At 52.0% G+C, this 16,768-nt stretch overlaps 1 long non-coding RNA gene across 16 annotated transcripts in view; it reads right to left on the minus strand.

The window, feature by feature from the left end:
- Positions 1-14,727, minus strand: part of LOC148222200 (uncharacterized) — a 25,966-nt gene extending 11,239 nt beyond the window's left edge. For 5 of the 16 annotated variants that reach the window (XR_015806429.1, XR_015806426.1, XR_015806427.1 and 2 more), the window contains exons 1-3: positions 13,732-13,970; positions 5,133-5,232; positions 4,572-4,607 (exon numbers count right to left, since the gene is read on the minus strand). This is a non-coding gene — a long non-coding RNA (uncharacterized LOC148222200). Of the gene's footprint in view, positions 1-4,571; positions 5,233-13,731; positions 13,971-14,000; positions 14,242-14,308 lie in introns of those variants that run through there. The other 11 variants (XR_015806431.1, XR_015806432.1, XR_015806430.1 and 8 more) reach the window with 8 other exon arrangements.
- Positions 14,728-16,768: the final 2,041 nt, after the last annotated feature.

A 16,768-nucleotide genomic window follows, 5' to 3' on the forward strand; every position in this document is an offset into this window, starting at 1 on the left:
GTCTACTCTTAAACAGGCCACCAAATACCAAGGTTGGTGGAGGGAAACACGTCTACGTCACTACAGGCTGCCAAAGACTAAGACTGGCTGGCAGCAACAGGTCTACCCTCTTTCCTTTCACCAGGTGGCCAAGTCCAGTTCAGGGGCCTGGTCTATCCAGATCCCACCAGGATGGGAAGGCATCAGACAGGACACTGCACACAACCCTCTAGGCCTTCCAAATGCCCACCAATGATACTTGCTGACACAGCACAAGAGGCACAAAGTGCAGCTGCCTGGCCCAGCGCCAAGAGGCACCAGGTCTACCTTCCCACCCCGAGACAGCAGCGGACAGATCCCCTCACACCACACACACGCACGGTGAAGGTAAACCCACTGCCACTCGCACACCGCTGCAGGGGCGCTGCAGTATCACTACGTCTAGGCGGGATTCTGACTTAGAGGCGTTTAGTCATAAGCCTGCAGATGGTAGCCTTGTGCCAGTGGCTCCTCAACCAAGCACACACATGACAGGTCTGAACCTGCAGTCCCTCTCATACTGAGCAGGATTACTATTGCAACACATCATCAGTAGGGTAAAACTAACCTGTCTCACAATAGTCTAAACCAAGCTCATGTTCCCTATCAGTGGGTGAAAAATCCAAAGCCTCACGCATCTATCGCCTTTCCTTACAAAAAAAGCCAATGAACAGAAACAACAAAAAAAAAAATTAAAAGCACAGCGAAGCACATGACCTGTGCTAGCCACAGGGGTCATGGGCCAGGGGTAGAGGCAAGGCCCACTCCTCCCAATCCCCCCAACTGCTCCACAGATGCCTCTCTCTGCCTTCTGCCCTCATCTTTGCTTTCATGACTCGTGACCCTTTGTCATTGTGCTTCTCAGTACCACAGCTTAGGGTTGCAAGAGAAAAACAAAAAGAGCAGTGGTCATAGCGGGTGACCACACTCCACCCCGCACATTGGCACGCCTGAAAAAGCAGAGCCGCTTGCAACCCAACCCAGCCTGCCAGTAACCACAGCAGCTGAGGCAGGCCAGATACCACAGGCCGCCTGGCACAGTGGCTCGATCGCACTGGCCAGTAGCGAGAAAGGGTGAGGTGCTTCCGCCTCACCCACAACATTCTCGGAGGATCTCCGGCAGGTTCAGGCCACCACCAACCCTGAAAAATTCCACTCACTACGCAGGTCCCCGGCTTAGGAACAAGGAAGGGGGATGACTTCAACAACACACAGCGGGGATGGGGTGCTGCCCCCCTGACCCTCAAACTTCATCGGGTGATTCCCATCACCAAGCCCCTCAGGCAAGTGGGCAAAGCTGAGGCGAGGCCACACGCCCCACTGCACGTCCCCGCTTCCCTTCTGACACGGACACTCTGGTAAACAGGTCGGGAGCAAGGAACAAGGTGCAGCCACCTCAGCCAAGCAAGCCATGCTCAGGGGCTCTTGGGGAAGGGGCCAGGGAAAGCCTCGGTGGGCTCAACACAACCCTGGCCACAGTCCAGTCCCAGCTGCCGGCCACCAGTCACCGGTCACCACACCAGACCAACAGCTGAAAACACCACACCCACCAAGTGGGTGGGCCTCAGCTTAAGACCAGGCAGAAAAGAGATGAGGTGCGGCCACCTTGCCTGCCACCATCCCCGAGGAGGAGCGAGCGGACGCCTGCCCCCCCTTCACAAAGCCAGCAGTGGCCAGGCCAGAGCGGGATACACTTGCAGGTTCCCTCTCTCCCCCCCCCCCGCCTCAACACCTCACCTCGGCTGGGTAGCAGCTCTTGCATCACCTCTCGACTAATCTGTCCCAGTAAGCTAGGTAAGACAGGAACCCAGACAAAGTCACATGACTTATGCCACATTGGTGGTACTTTTCTTGCTCCAGAGACCACATGCGTGGCCCCCTTCTCCACCTTGGACACAGGCACGGTAACAGCCTACGGGGATGCAACTCACCACCTGCTCCCATAATACGGACAGATGAGCCCGAGGCTGCAGATGCCTCCAAGAGAACCAATTGTACATGACCAAGAGGGCACAGTGGCGCACACCGCCTACTACGATGACACAGCTGGAGGCAGCCAGAAACAATGACCCCTTGGTGAACTTCCAGGCCTGGTGGGGACAACAGGTCTACCCAGACCCTACTGAAAGTTGCCTAAGTCCCGCCGGAGGAGGGTAGACCTGTCCACCCCAAGAATCCTGCCACCATGGTGCCTTTTCCAGTGGTGACTGGCAGACGCCACAAGCCCCAGTGCAGGGTAGACCTGGCCTTCTTCAACTGCTTTGCAGCAGGGTAGATCTGCTCACCCCAGTATCGCCCACTGCTGCAGCACCATCTCCAGCGGCAGCTGGCGGACAGTGCCAGGTAGACCTGGTCTCCAGCAGCCGCTTTGTAGCAAGGTAGACCTGGTCTGACAAGGCCATTTTCTAATGAGATAGACCAGGTCATTGACTACTGTTATGAAACTGGGTAGACCTGTTACCTCTTCTTCCAACCACGGTTTCAGTGTCACAATGATTTCTCTGTGTTTGTTTGGTGGCCACCTGTCACAATCCACTATTAATACAGAGCAGGGGTCATGATGGTTCATTTGATCTCAGAGGTGCAAACAGGCAAATAGCAGGGGACAAAATCAGTTCATTCAACAGCAATGCATTTTTATTAATGCCAACAACTCACTTGCAATAGACGGGTGATATATAGGAAACGGAGGATAGAAAGAGAGAGAGAAAAAGAGAGGAATGAGAAAATAGCTACCAACAGATGAGACAGACGTCCTCATGGGCCAGCCAATGGACAGATCTTCATCCATGGGGAGTACTCAAGGGTCTTCTCCAGAGGGCTGCTCTTTTAGTCCTTTTCCAAAGCGAGTGGCTTCTGGCCAAGAGGTGAGGAGATTTATGGACTATTGTGAGGGTTGCTCCAAGAAACAGGTGTACAGAACCTGCCACTCCAACTAGTGCTTGCTCAAGAGCAGTGTACTATGAAGCACAGCGAGCACCTGCAAACAGTCCCTTGGAAGCATCCACGTTGGTCAGGCCAGAAACCATTGTCCAGAGTCAACCTGGGTGGGGGGGGTCCTCAGGATCTTCTTGCAACGGTTGTGAGGCAAAAACGAATAAAACTGGACTGACCCTTACATCACCAGAGGACCTGGAGCAGAGTCAACCTACCCACCGAGCCTTGCTCTGCATATCAGGATTCTCAAGTCTACCCGGCCATGAGTAGACCTGGCCACCAACCGCCCTTTCAGAGCCAAGTAGACCTGGCAGTCAACTGACCCTTAGATTAGGGTAGACCTGTTCACCCTTTCCCCACACACCCCTGGGTTCACATGCTGATTTGTGTGGGCATGGCTCACAGCTGCTCCCGACTTCAAAGTGAGGTCTACTAGGGCCACTCTGGAGCTGGATACACCTGGCCACCGAGGAACCCATCTAAGCCAGGAAGATCTTTCTTCCTCATTCTAACCTGCCCCCAGGGGAAACCCTCAGTCCTGTAGTACCCCAGAGTCGGGTAGACCTAGCAGCCCCATACCGGCCAAGAACCCGATTTCAAAATCAATAAATACTTCAGTCATGAAACAAAATATAGGAAAAAAACCACAATTTTTTTCTTGCTGTTAGAACAAGAAATACATCCAAGAGAAATCTTATTACTTATTCTTCTGCATCCAGACCACTCCCTGCCACGCTCCTGAGGGCCTTGAACCTTTACTCAGCCTGCCGCACACTCACCCACTTAAACTGCCCACAGTCAGGTCTCACTCAATTTCCAAAACACCAAACTTCTCAGGGGAAAGCAGAGAGGAACCATGTAAAGTGGAGGAACTCCTTACAGAGCCACCAGTCCCCAGCCTGACTTTCCCGGCACGAGGATTGCTCTTTTTGTGTCGCTGGGCGCAGGGAACGCACAGGGGCAGCAGAGGACAGCCAAATCCCACCCCTGGGACACACAGAGATGTTCACAGAGAAACAGACAGAGATAGAGATAAATGGACAGAGAAACACACGCACAAACATGGAGACACAACATAGCTTTGCTGAAGAAGTTCATTGATCATTTAAGGGAAATGGCCCTGGGCTCCAAGGGGATCGTGGGCAGCCTCCAGGGATGATCATCTCCTCATGCTGCTGGAGAGGGGCAGGACATGAGAGTCACCAAGACTTCCAATCCTAAAAGACAGGGTCAAACATGACCCTCCTGTGTCCACTAGACATGTGAAAATCCTTATTTCCACCACTCTCTGCAGGCACTGCTCACCTAGCCATCCACAGAGGCAACCAGGCACTTCTCCTGCACAAGACAGAGCATCAGTAGGGGTGCACTGGGCTGTGCTGGGACAAACTGGGATGGACTGGAGTGTGGTGGCCATGTAGGGGCAGGGTCTGAGGCCAGAAGAATACACTGTACACACAGCAGTGTTTTCAGGATCTCAACATCTCAATCTCCAGAGGGATCAGAAGACCTTGCAGGTCCCTGGGATGTCCCTAGTGCCAGCAAGGGACAATAGGACCAAACTGCCCCCCCCAATTCCCAGAGAGGATGCCCTCCAATCCCAGCACCCCACTCACCTCCCAGAGATAATTTTCAGTCTCTTGCAGAAGTGCCTGGAAAGGATAGCAAAAGTTTGGTCTGGATTGGACTTTGTGGGGCTCTGGGGGAAAAGGGTGCAGGGATCAGGGTGGAGGTGGAGACAATGGGATAGGAATTCAGGGCCTCAAAGGAAGACCAAAGACACCGAACTGAATGGCCCAAGGGTCTGGGCTGAGGGTGGGGAAGGGGCCCTGTTGAATGCAGGGGAGAAGACAGGAATTCCATTGTAGGGACATGGGATTGCAAGGAAGTGGCTGGATGGCAACTGAAGAAACAGGACGGATGAGGAGAAAACCAACGGGACTTGGAGATGGTTTAGGAGGAGGCGATGAGTCCAGGAATGGCATCAAGAGAGCCCTGTGTGGCCAGGGAGAAAGGCAAAGGACTGAAAGGAAAAGAGAGAAAAAGAAATTAGGAATGATCAGTGGGAGGGCATTTGAGCAATACAACAAAGATGAAAACCTGGGGAAGACATGTCTGAGGAAGCCAAAACAATAGGATGGGAGGCTACAGGGCAAGATCATCATATTGGGCCTCACCTTGGTCTGTACTGGGGGCACAGTGGGATGGAGAAGGGCAGGATCAGGCTGAGCATAGCCACCTTCATCTTCCTCTCGCACTGGGCAGCACTCCCTAAGGCTGCACCAGGACAGGAGCGCTTTCACCCCTGCCAGGACTCCTCCCTGCCCCCTTCCCAACAGACCCCAGGCTAAAGCCCAGCCTAGCACTGACCCTAGCCCTGGCTACGAGCCCAGCCCTGGCACAGAGTCCATCTGACCTGCAGCACAGATCCAGCTCCTTCCCTGGCATCTCTCCAACTTCCTTCATAGGGCATCTGCCCCTGCAAGGGCCTGAGTACCTCCGGGGGCCAAGGGCTTGGGCAGGGAGCCAAAGGCAAGCGTATCCCTATTCCAACACATTCCATGCTCCAACAGTGCCCCAGAGCCAGATCCCTGCATCTCCCAGTGCTCCTCCCCTCCTGGAGCTTTCCCTGTAGGACACTCTAGAGCTGACCCCAGCCCCAAATAGGGCACATGGGAGAACAGTGGGGTCATGGGCAATAGGATCAGCTACATAGCTCGGATCTCCAGGCAGTGGGGGATGGTGATCACCTGCAGACAAGGATGAGGCTTCGGGAATTGTTGTAGCACTTCCCACATCCACAGCAGCGCATATCCTAACCCTCCAAACTGGTCCTGTGTCCAGCCCCACAGTAGAGTCCAGAGGGAAATATGCCCTGCCTCTCACCCTGTCACACCTGCAGCCACTCTGCCCTCCCAGAGCACCTGGTCCCTCTCTGCACAGCTGCCCCACACAAAGAGTCCCATGGATCCCATCCCCAACAAGGCTCCAACGCCACCACTGCTCCAGGCTGGGACCTGGCCACTGCTCCCCAAGGTCCCTTGTCCCTACAGACGGTCTCTGCAATGCCCTGGCCAGTGAAATACCAGGACAGTAGAAATCCAGAGACATAGATACACACACATGCACACAGCTATAGGTTTGCTGAAGGGGTTTATCGATCATTCAAGAGAAATGTCTCTGGGCTCAAGGGAAAACAGAGGAGTCATTCAGGGATGATCATCCCCTGATGCTTCTGGAGCTAGTTGGATATGGATGTAACCAACTCTTGCGATCCTAAAACAGAGCCCCAGAATGTGACACACCAGGACCCAAGGGGACAGGAGAGGAGCCCTGTCCCCACTCCCCTCTCTGTAGCAGTGCTCACCTTCCCATGGAGAGCAAGAGGCAGGTGCTTCTGCTGCAAAGGACTCACTAGCTTTTAAGCCACAGGGGGCTGGGGACAAAAATTACTCATTACAGACACACTGGGGGCACTGGGCTGGACCGGGAGGAAAGGGAAAAGTGGGAAGATCCTTGGGGAAAGGGCCTGTGGGCAACAATGAGGTACAGAAGCTGCTGTGCTCCTGCCCAGAAGCACTGGGGTCCTGGCCAAGAGGCACAGCTGGGCCAAGGGCTGCATCCTGGGTCATCCAGGGGGGTCCTGGGGTGACAGGGATGGGAAAGCAATGGGGGCCCTGGTCAAGGGGTTTCCCTGGAAAAATTCCAAAAGGCAGGGGTGTTGTCTGGGGCATCAGTAGGGGTACACTGGGCAGTGCTGGGACAAACTGGGATGGACTGGAGTGCAGTGGCCATGCAAGAGAAGGGTCTGGCACTGGCAGAACTTGTGGTACCCACCACTGGCCTCTTCAGAATTGTGACATTGTCTAAATCCATCTGCAGAGAAATCGGGAGACCTCCCTGGCCACTGGGATGCCCCTGGTGCCAGCAAGAAACAGGGGTACTAAACTGTCCCCCAATTCCCTGAGGGGATGCCCTCCAATCCTACCCCCCAGCCACTTCCCAGAGATCATCTTCAGTTCCTGGTAGGAGTGTCTGGGAAGGGAGAACAAACCATGGTTCTGGATTGGAACATGTAGGGCTACGGGGTAACAGGGGTGCAGGGACCAAAGAGCGGGGGCAAAGGGATGGGAATTCAGGGCCTCCGAGGAGGTTGTGGTAGGAGGGACCCAAAGACACTGAGCTGGAGTGAACTGGGGAGGCGAAGGGACTGGGCTGGGGATGTGGAAGGGGCCCTGTATGGGATGCAGGGGAGAAAGGAATTCCAGTGTAGGGACATGGGGGTGAAACAGAGGGGGTTGGAGTGGGCAGAAGAAATGGATGGATGAGGAGAAAACTACAAGACAGGGAGAGGGTTTGGTAGTGGCAGGTGAATCCAGGAATGATGCCAGGAGACACCACTGCAGTGGCCAGGGAAAAAAGCAAGGGATTGAGGGGAAAAACGGGAAAGGAATTGGGAATGATCAGTGGAAGGGCATTAATAGACACCAGGCAGGACAAAGAAGAGATCCCAGAGAGAAGATTTCAGAAGAAACCAAGAGGATGGGATGAGAGACTGCCAAGGGCAGGATGTGGGGAGACCATGACATCGGGGCCTCAGCCTTGGCCTGTGCCAGGGGGCACAGCAGGATGGAGAAGAGCAGGGCCACGCTGAGCACAGCCACTTTCATCTTCCCCTTGCACTGGCAATGCTGGTAGAGGCAGCACCAGGTGAGGAGCACTTTTATCCCTTCCAGGACTCTCCCTGACAACCCTCAGGCCAAAGCCTGGCTTGACACAGCTCCCACCCATGGCCACATGCCCAGTCCTGGCACAGAGTTCATCCCACCTGTGGCACAGATCCAGCCCCCTTGTCCATCATCCCTCCAGCTTCCTGCATGGTGCAGCTGCCCCTGAAAGGGCCCTGGCACCTGGGGGAAGGGAACTGGAGACAGGTGAATCCCTACTCCAACACAATCCATTTTCCATTAGTCCCCCAGAGTGCTGGGGGATGGTGATCACCTGCAGACAAGGATGAGGCTTGGGGAATTACTCAGTTGTAGCACTTTCCACATCCATAGCACCCCTTTTCCTAAGCCTGCAGGCACCAAACTGGTCCAGTTTCCAGCTCCAGAGCAGATTCTAGAGGGGAATATCTCCTGCCCTGACCTTTGCCCTGTCACACTTGTGGCCACTGTTCCATCCCAGAGTACCTGGGTCCCACTCTGCACAGCTGCTCTACATGGGGCTTGCCAGGGACCCCATCCCCAACAAGGTTCCCACTCCAGCACTGTCCCTGCCTGGGACTTGTCCACAGCTCCCCAAGGCCCTTGTCCCCACACAGGGTCTCTGCCCCTGGCCCTGGGCTCAAGCCAGTGCACACCCACAGCAGGATGTGCCCATCCCGAGGGATATGGGGGAGAAGGTGTTTATCACCAGGCAGCCAAGGGGATCAAACTGGGCAAACAGAGGTGCCCAGTCAGGGGGAGGGATGTTGGTCCCCTGTCTGCATCTCTGATAAGCCCTGTTTACTCAGGGCCTGAGGCACCAGGAGGACATTCAGGATTCAGGGGTGTCCAAGAAATGAAAACCCTCTGAGAAGTGGTACCCGAGAGGTGTCCATGGCTTCAAGTTTTGTTTGACATGTCACAATAGTAGTGAAGGCTTCTGCTTCTCTCTTTCCTCAGGGACACTGCAGATGCAGCAGAAGTATGTTGTGGGCCAGTTGGGAAAACATTTCAGTTCACTGCATTTCTGGAACTTGCCAGAGGAGCTGCAGGGCCCAGGAAGATTTTCTTGTGGAGTGCCCCAGGTATGAGAGACCAGAGTGTCCCTGGGGAGAATTCTTGACCAGATGGACAACTACTGTGATGTCATTGGTGTGCTGATGTGGTCATGGAATGGAATTGAGGAAGTGTCCACATTGTCCACAATTGCAGAAGTTTGGCTGAGGAGAGGTCCAGGCTTCCTTGGAGATCAGTTCCGGTCGGGGGGATGGAATTGGACAGCCATTGACCATGTGTCAACTGCCCAGGGAGAACAAACTCCACATGCACAGAGGCTCCCAGTGTGACCAGATTGGCCTTGCAGCTTCAGGGACATTACGGGAATGTCCTTGCCTCCCTTGGGGCTGTGTCTGAGCTGAGCAGAAGCTGTATCTACAGCTGCTACCAGCATTTTCAGCATTGAGGTATTTCTCCTCTTTGATTGACTGGTAGGTCTGTGTAAAAAATTTACAGCACAGTCCTCAGCACAAGAAAGACTCAGACTTCATGAAGCAGTTCCAGAGGAGGCTGAGATGCTCCAAGTGTTGGAGTACCTCTGTGCCAGAGACAGGCTGGGAGAGTCGGGGCTGTTCAGCCTAGAGTAGAAAAGGCCGTGGGGAGACCCCAGTGTGACCTTGCAGGTCTTCAAGGCACCTCACAGGAAACAAGGGGAGAAATATTTTAGTAGGGCCTGTTGAAATTGGAGAAGGGGAAATGGTTTTCAGCTAAAGCAGGATTAGTTCAGACTGGACCCAAGGAAGAAATTTTTGATGCTGAGGGTGATGGAACACTGGCACAGGTTTCCCAGAGAGCTAGTTGATGCTCCATTCCTGGAAATATTCCAGGCCAGGTTGGACAGGCTCTGAGCAACACGATGGAGTGGAAAATGTCTCTGCTCCCACCCCACAGGAGGCACTGTGGTGGTTGGTGTCTCGTGAAGGATGCAATTCCACACAAGAGCAGAGAGTACACACAGCACCACTGTTGCCAGGAATGTCCTCTCAAAGACATGGGAATGTTCTGGATCAACAGGCTCAGGCTGCCCTGTTTTGCCTCTTTGTAGGTGGACGCTCGTGTCAGAAGAGACTGAGAACCAGGAGTTCACAGAGTGCCTCTGAGACCACTTGGTTTCCTGAGTGCCTATTGTATTACAGGTTCCCTTTGGTTCCATGAGGCCCCACAATGTCACAAGGATCCCTGGACACCCCAAGGCCCCCTTATCCCAATGGATCCTTGGTTCCAAGTGGCCTCGCTGTGTCACAAGGGCCTCTGGATTCCATGAGACCCCACAGTGTCACTGTGTCACCCTGTTTCCGCAAGCCACAGTGTCACAATGTCCCCTTGGTTTCTGCAGTGTCACAATGATTCCTGGGAACCATGAGACCCTGAGGTATCCCAATGGATGGTTCCATGAAGCCTCACAGTTTCACAGTCTCCTCTTGGTTCCATGAGGGCCCATGGCCCCAAAGGGGCCTCTGGATTCTACAAGACCCCGGAGTGTCACAGAGCCCCTGTGATCCCATGGGTCCCTGCAGTGTCACAATGTCCCCAGGAGGCCCCACAGTGTCACAGATGAGCAGCACAGGGTGGGCACAGCACCAGGGGAGGTTTGGCAGCAGCACCAGAACAAGAGCAGCAGCCACAGTGGAACAACAGGGGAGCAGGGGAGGAGTGGATAAGGAGCAGTAGAACAGTGACAGATGAGGAGTGTTGGAGCAGCAGTGGAGTAATGGTGGAACAGTGGTGGGGGACCAGAGAAACTGTGCTAGAACAGCACCAGAGCAGCCCTGGAGCAGCCCTTGAGCAGCAGTGGAGTAACCATGGCAAAGGTGGAACAGAGGTAGAACAGGAACCACAGCCATGGGACAGTGGTGGCACAGGCCTGGCAGCCGTGGAGGGACAGAGGAGATGCCAAAGCTGCGGGACACAGAGGGGCTCCGAGCGCTGTGTCCTGCAGGAGCCAGCCCTGCACACCAGAGCGATGCCTGTCAGGCTGTCCCAGAGCAGGGGCAGAACAGGAATTGCTGCTGGGCTCTGGGAGGTGCGGATGAGTGCATTTAATGGTGACTTGGGGGTATGATCCTTGTCACTGCAGCCACGTTTGGCAGTGCCAGGACCCTTCCAGTTCATCTGAAGTCATGAACTCAGGAGAAACTTAGGATAAAAGGAATGCCTTCTCTACTGCAGGGAAACCCATCTTGGGAGAAGTTTAATGATTTCTGATTTAGGAACCAAAGTGGGTCAATTATTGGCCTCTGGTTTCTTTCTAAACCAGGGAGAGTTTCCAAATTACTGTAATTTAGTGAGAAAAACAAGGAACGTGCCTCACCATTGGGATGTTGCAAAGTGAGCGAAGATTTTTTGTCATAATGATCAAGAAAACAATGGGAATTTTTTTCCCTCCTTCCCTCTTTCTTCCTCTCTCTGGGAATGAGTCTCCAACACTTCCTGCAGTTCTGTTTTCCATAATCTGCTTCAGGGCTGGAATGTGCCAAATGAACAGTGGCAAGACAGAGAATAATGGACTAGCAAAACTTCCAACTTTCTTGTTGTAGCCTCTGAAATTCAAGGATTTTGAAACCTCTGGTTTTTGAAGTATTCACCACATCCCACTCTTCTAAATTTGCCCTGGCACAAAACCCTCCTGTTGCCCTCTTTGGGAACTGACCCTCAAAATTGAGATGAACCCCAGTGGCGATCAAAGGTTTGGGTTCATTGCTGTGCTGACATCACCTTGGAGAGGGACTGAGGAAGTGTCTCAGGGTTCTAATTGAAGAACACTGGCTGAGGAGAGGTCCAAGCTTCCTTGGAGATCAGTGCCAGTCAGGGGGATGGAATTGGACAGCAACTGACCACTTGCCAACAGCCTGGGGAGAATGAGCTGGACACGCCCAGAGGCTCCCAGTGCAGTTGGATTGGTCCCCAGCTTTGGAGACCCCATGAGAAGGTCCCTGCTTCCCTAAGGGCTGTGTCTGAACTGTGCAGAAACCGTCCCTACATGTGCTCCAGTGTGGAGGGAGCAGAGACCATCTCTGAAGAAAAGGCAAACTCCTAAGAGAGGCCCCCATGGAACATGATACCTTAGATAAGAAGTTGATGAATTAGAATGACTAATACTAGAAATATTCCCCTCTTTGCTAACCTTCTCTTTTATCTATTAGCCATTTAATTGGTCCTTTTTCTGATTGTCCAAATAATTGGTTCACTTAATCTAGAGGCTGCTGTAGTTGATTAACTTTTCAATCCTTTATGTTATTGGTTATTTGAAAGATCCCTTAACCCTATAAAAGTCCCCTTAGAACCCCATCCAGAAGATTTGCTGGACAGGACCCCCTTCATAGAAGAAATAAAGATTTTATGGAATCTCCTTGTTGGCATTTCTCAATCTCTTTCTTTGCTGGCTAAGAAGGTACTTGCAAGCCTGATTTCACAAAACAACTGAAAACCAACTCCGGGCATTGCTTGCATTTGTACCTTGTAGCAGAAAACTGCCTGGGACTCCAGGGGAAGCTGTCCCTTGCGGGATAACTGACTCTGGCTCGAATTTGCAGTCTGGGGTCTACCAAAGACCCCCACCGGCTACAAGTGGTGCCCAAACAGCGTGTCTGAAACTCCGCCAGCGCATCTGTAAGCAGTGTTCTCCTCCAAACTGTTACTGCTTTCAATACGTCACCACCTCAGCAGGTAGCATTTTGCTTTAAAAATAGTTACTCCCTGCTGAGGAGAGTCCAACACTCTCCAGAACTGGACCAGAGACTGGAAGACAGCTAGCACCAGTCAGCAGACCCCAACCCACTTCGGCTGATATTTTTTGAGTATATCAGCCTTTCTAAGCGTGTCTTTCACTTTTGGGTCACCTGTGTTTTGGTTTTTTTCTTATTCTCCTTTTTCTGCTGGTTTGGCAGAGAGCTTATTATGGGAAAAATCCTCACTAAAACCCAATTATCCCATAATGAAAGAGATCTATATTCCCAAATCCTACTAATTCTATCCTCTAACAATTTCACTTTCTCAAAAGGCATTCATTCTAAAACTACTTTGAAAAAACTCATAAAACGGATTTCTTCTCAATTTTCCAACTTCAATAGCCAAACTGTCCTTTTAGATTCTTTTTATGATTCTGTGGGGACAAAGATATACAAATGCCAAGCAAACGGAGATTTTTTTGTCACCTCTTTCATGCCTCTTTTCCAAGATATGAGATCAAGAGGAAAAGTTAAAAAACCTACTTCTCCTAAGCCTCCACCATCCCCCCCACTTTTATCCCCTCCACCTTCTCCCAGTTTAAACTTAGACCCTGTCCCGCTCCCCTCCCTTGCACAGACAATGCACACACTGTCTTCCCCGCCCCGCGCCCAGCGCCCGACCCCCACCATCACCTACCCCTGACCCGCCCCCCACTCCACCCTCCTCTCTGAGCCCTGCGTCACTCCTAAAATGCAACCCTCTCATGCTGCCCCAGAAAGCCAGACTGCTGGGCACAGGCCCACTGCTTCGTCTTCGGTAACGCCTCCCACCCCCACAGCCCCGCAAGAATTGCTGGCCTTTGTTCGACCGTCCCCATCACCCTCTAACACCCAGCATATCATTCCCAGCCCTACCCCTCTCTCTCCTACATTTCTCAACCCAGTCATTTTATCATTAGTAGTCCCCTCCCCCTCTCACACTCCGTCGCCGCCCCAGGCATCCCCCCTGCCCTGGCCCCAACCCCAGCTGCACCAGCTGCCACATCACACATCCCCTCCCCACCCCCCCTTCCCCTCCGAGCACCGCCCTCCTCTTAGTCCCAGCTTCGGTCTCCCCTCCCACGCATACGCAGTACCCTGCCGACCCCCACCCGATAGCACCATCAGCCCTCCCTTCACTCACGCCCACTCTCCCACCCCCTCCTGCCACCGAAACTGCTGCCTTTGTATCCCTCAGCACCCAGCTTCCCCCAAGCTACACAAACACATTTTAACACTATCCTCCCTGCACCTGTGTTTTCCCTCGCCACCCCGCTCCCAGCCTCCACTCCAGGAAACCCACCCACCTCAGTTCCCAGCGTCTCTCCCACTCCAGCTCCCACTCCCAGAACTGTTTTCTCATCCCCTATCACAGCTCCTGCGGTTCCCGCTCCGTCGGTGTCACTGGCATCGCTTCTCCATTCACCCTCCCCTGCTCCAATCCCTGTCTCCATAGTAACTAGCTCTACCGCGGTTTACCCGACTCCTACCCTGCCCACCCAAACTCCGGTAAGCCCTCCCGGTCCGATTAATGCAACCTCCACAAATCTTACTAATCATGCAACCCTCGTCGTACCTCCATCCGTGGCGCTCGCAGCAAACTCCACTCCTACGTTGCCTTCCGTTCTAAATTCCGTACCTCCAATCTCCCCATTCCCTGCGTGGCGCCGCCGCCCTCACCCATGTCCAGACAGGTATCAAGTTTCTACCATCCTGCCTATTGTCCTCCCCAGATTCATTTTAGGTTCACAGCCGGCACCACCGCGATCTCTGCTGCACTGGCGCCACCCTGTGGCCAAGCCATACAGGGCACCCACTCACAGCCCTCTGCTCCTCCTGCCCCCTCCCAAGCCACAGCCGCTCCTCCCCAAGCCCCTAACTCACACTCTAAAAAACGCCGCACACGACAAAGATACTCCAGCTCCACTGAATACAGCAGTTGTGATTCAGCTGCCTCTGATTCAGATGATATTCACCCCCGGGCAAAAACAAAGCTTCAAGCAACCCAAGAGGGTGACTGGCAATTAGCTCAAAAAATCTCTGCCTTTCCTGTGATTTATAAAAGAGGCCACAGAGGAGGAGCCACAAACAGATCAGAATGGGAATCAATCAACACTAAACAATTAACAGAATTGTCAAAAATCGCAAAAGACCATGGCAGATTAGCTCACATTTTTGGAAACTTTTTAGAAGCATTGTTTTCTGCTCATGTTTTAGTTCTACATGATGTCAGAAATCTTGCAAATTGTCTCCTATCCTCAGCCGAATATATGTTATGGGAAAGGCATTGCAAAAAAAAACAATTGAAAACACTATCTGATAAATATTCCAAAGATTCAAATTGACAGAATTTTACTGTCGAACAGCTAGCAGGAGAAGGTGATTTTTCTAAACCCTCCAAACAAGCTAGCATTTTACATGAGGAAATGCTGCAAGACATTGCTAATGCAGCAAGAACATCCTGATGACTCTATTCCTACCCTGCATTTCTCTAATATCAAACAACGGGTAGATGAGACTTTTATAAAATTTGTAGACAGGCTCAAAGATGCTTTTGAAAAACAAATAGAAAGTACTGAGACACAAAAGGAACATCTAAGGAAACTTACTATGAGCAACGCTAACGAACAATGTAAAGCTATTCTTAGAGCTTTACCAATAGACACAGAACCAACCATCGAGCAGATGGTGGAAAGCTGTACACGCCACATGTCCACTGAAAACACAGTCACCAAAGCAGTTGCTAAGGACATTGCAGAAGGGGTCTCTGGTGCATTTGCAGTGATAGCCTCCAAAGAAAATGCTCGTTGTTTTTACTGTGGGGAACTTGGACACTTTATAAAAAACTGCCTGGACAAACCACCCACCAAAATCTCAACAATTACCAGAAACCCCAAAAGCAGAAAAAACACCAACAGCATTCAAAAAACTTCCAACACACCTCGGTTACAGCTCAGAGCTCAGACAACAAATCAAAAGCTGTTTTCCACCCAGTCCCACCTGTGAAAAACGAGGGACATCACAGTCCAGCTTTCTCAAAAATTCCAGACTACATCAAACAGATACAACTCAGAGCGCTACAGGTGCCAGTTGATGAATTTATTGTCTTTAAACTTTACAGCTGAGAAATTTTATTGTGTTCCCACAGGAAAGCATGGACCACAGATGGTCCTTAGGACATTTTAATCCTTGGTGATACTTTCCATGGTCCAACACAAATTTTTGTTTTGCCAGAAATACAAACTGTGTCATCTGGGCAAGAAATCTTTGTCCAACTGTGCTGCACGGACACTCCCTTTTATCTTCCGCAGGAAACACCAATTGCACAAACCTTCTTGCTCCTGAAAAAACACATGGAACAGATCCCCCTCAACCGCACAATAATGTGGGCACAAGTCATGGGTCCAAATGAACCAGTCCTCGAAAGCAGCCTTTTCTGCTACAGGGAAAAAATCCAAAAACCAGGAATGGTAGACACTGGTGACATGACCATCATTGCCCGTTCAGAATGGCCAGCACACTGGGAACTTCAACCGGTAGCAGGTATGATTTCCAGAATTGGTGGAGTCGCAGTCTCCATGCGAAGCAGACGAAACATCATTGTCAAAGGGCCTGAAGGCAAGCTAGCAACCATCCGACCATTCGTGGTAAGGGCGCCCATCACCTTATGGGGCAGAGATGCCCTATCCCAATGGGGGCTTCCATCCAAGTTCAAAGCCAAGGTTTCTGACTGGCGCCATTGACAATTGCACAGTTCCACATACACCTCGACTCACCTGGAAAAGAGAGGATGCCATCTGGATTGAACAATGGCCCTTTCAAAGGTCAAACTGCATGCACTGCAAGCCTTGGTAGAAGAACAGCTAGCCAAAGGCCACATCGTTGAAACCACTAGCCTGTGGAACTCGCCAGTCTTCATCCTGCGAAAATCTGGGACAGACAGGTGGAGGCTCCTCCATGACCTTCACAAAATCAACAACATCATTGAGGACATGGGTCCCCTCCAGCCTGGCCTGCCCTCACCATCAACGCTGCCTCGAGACTGGACACTTGCCATCATTGACATCAAAGACTGTTTCTTCAGCATCCCATTGCATCCCCAAAAAGCACCATGGTTTGCCTTTTCTGTCCCCTCTTTCAACAGAGAAGCTCTCCTCAAAAGATATCATTGGCTTTTTCTTCCTCAAGGACTTTAAAACTCTCCAACCATTTGCCAGTGGTATGTTGCTTACATCTGTTCTCCTGTTCGAGATGCATTCCCAGATGCAATCATTCACCACTACATGGATGACATCCTAGTTTGTGCATCAGAAAAGACCTAGAAAAAGCACTTGAAACAACCAT

The sequence above is a fragment of the Sturnus vulgaris genome, chromosome 13 (genome assembly GCF_052056855.1).
Source record: "Sturnus vulgaris isolate bStuVul1 chromosome 13, bStuVul1.hap1, whole genome shotgun sequence".
Classification (NCBI taxonomy): Eukaryota; Metazoa; Chordata; class Aves; order Passeriformes; family Sturnidae; genus Sturnus; species Sturnus vulgaris.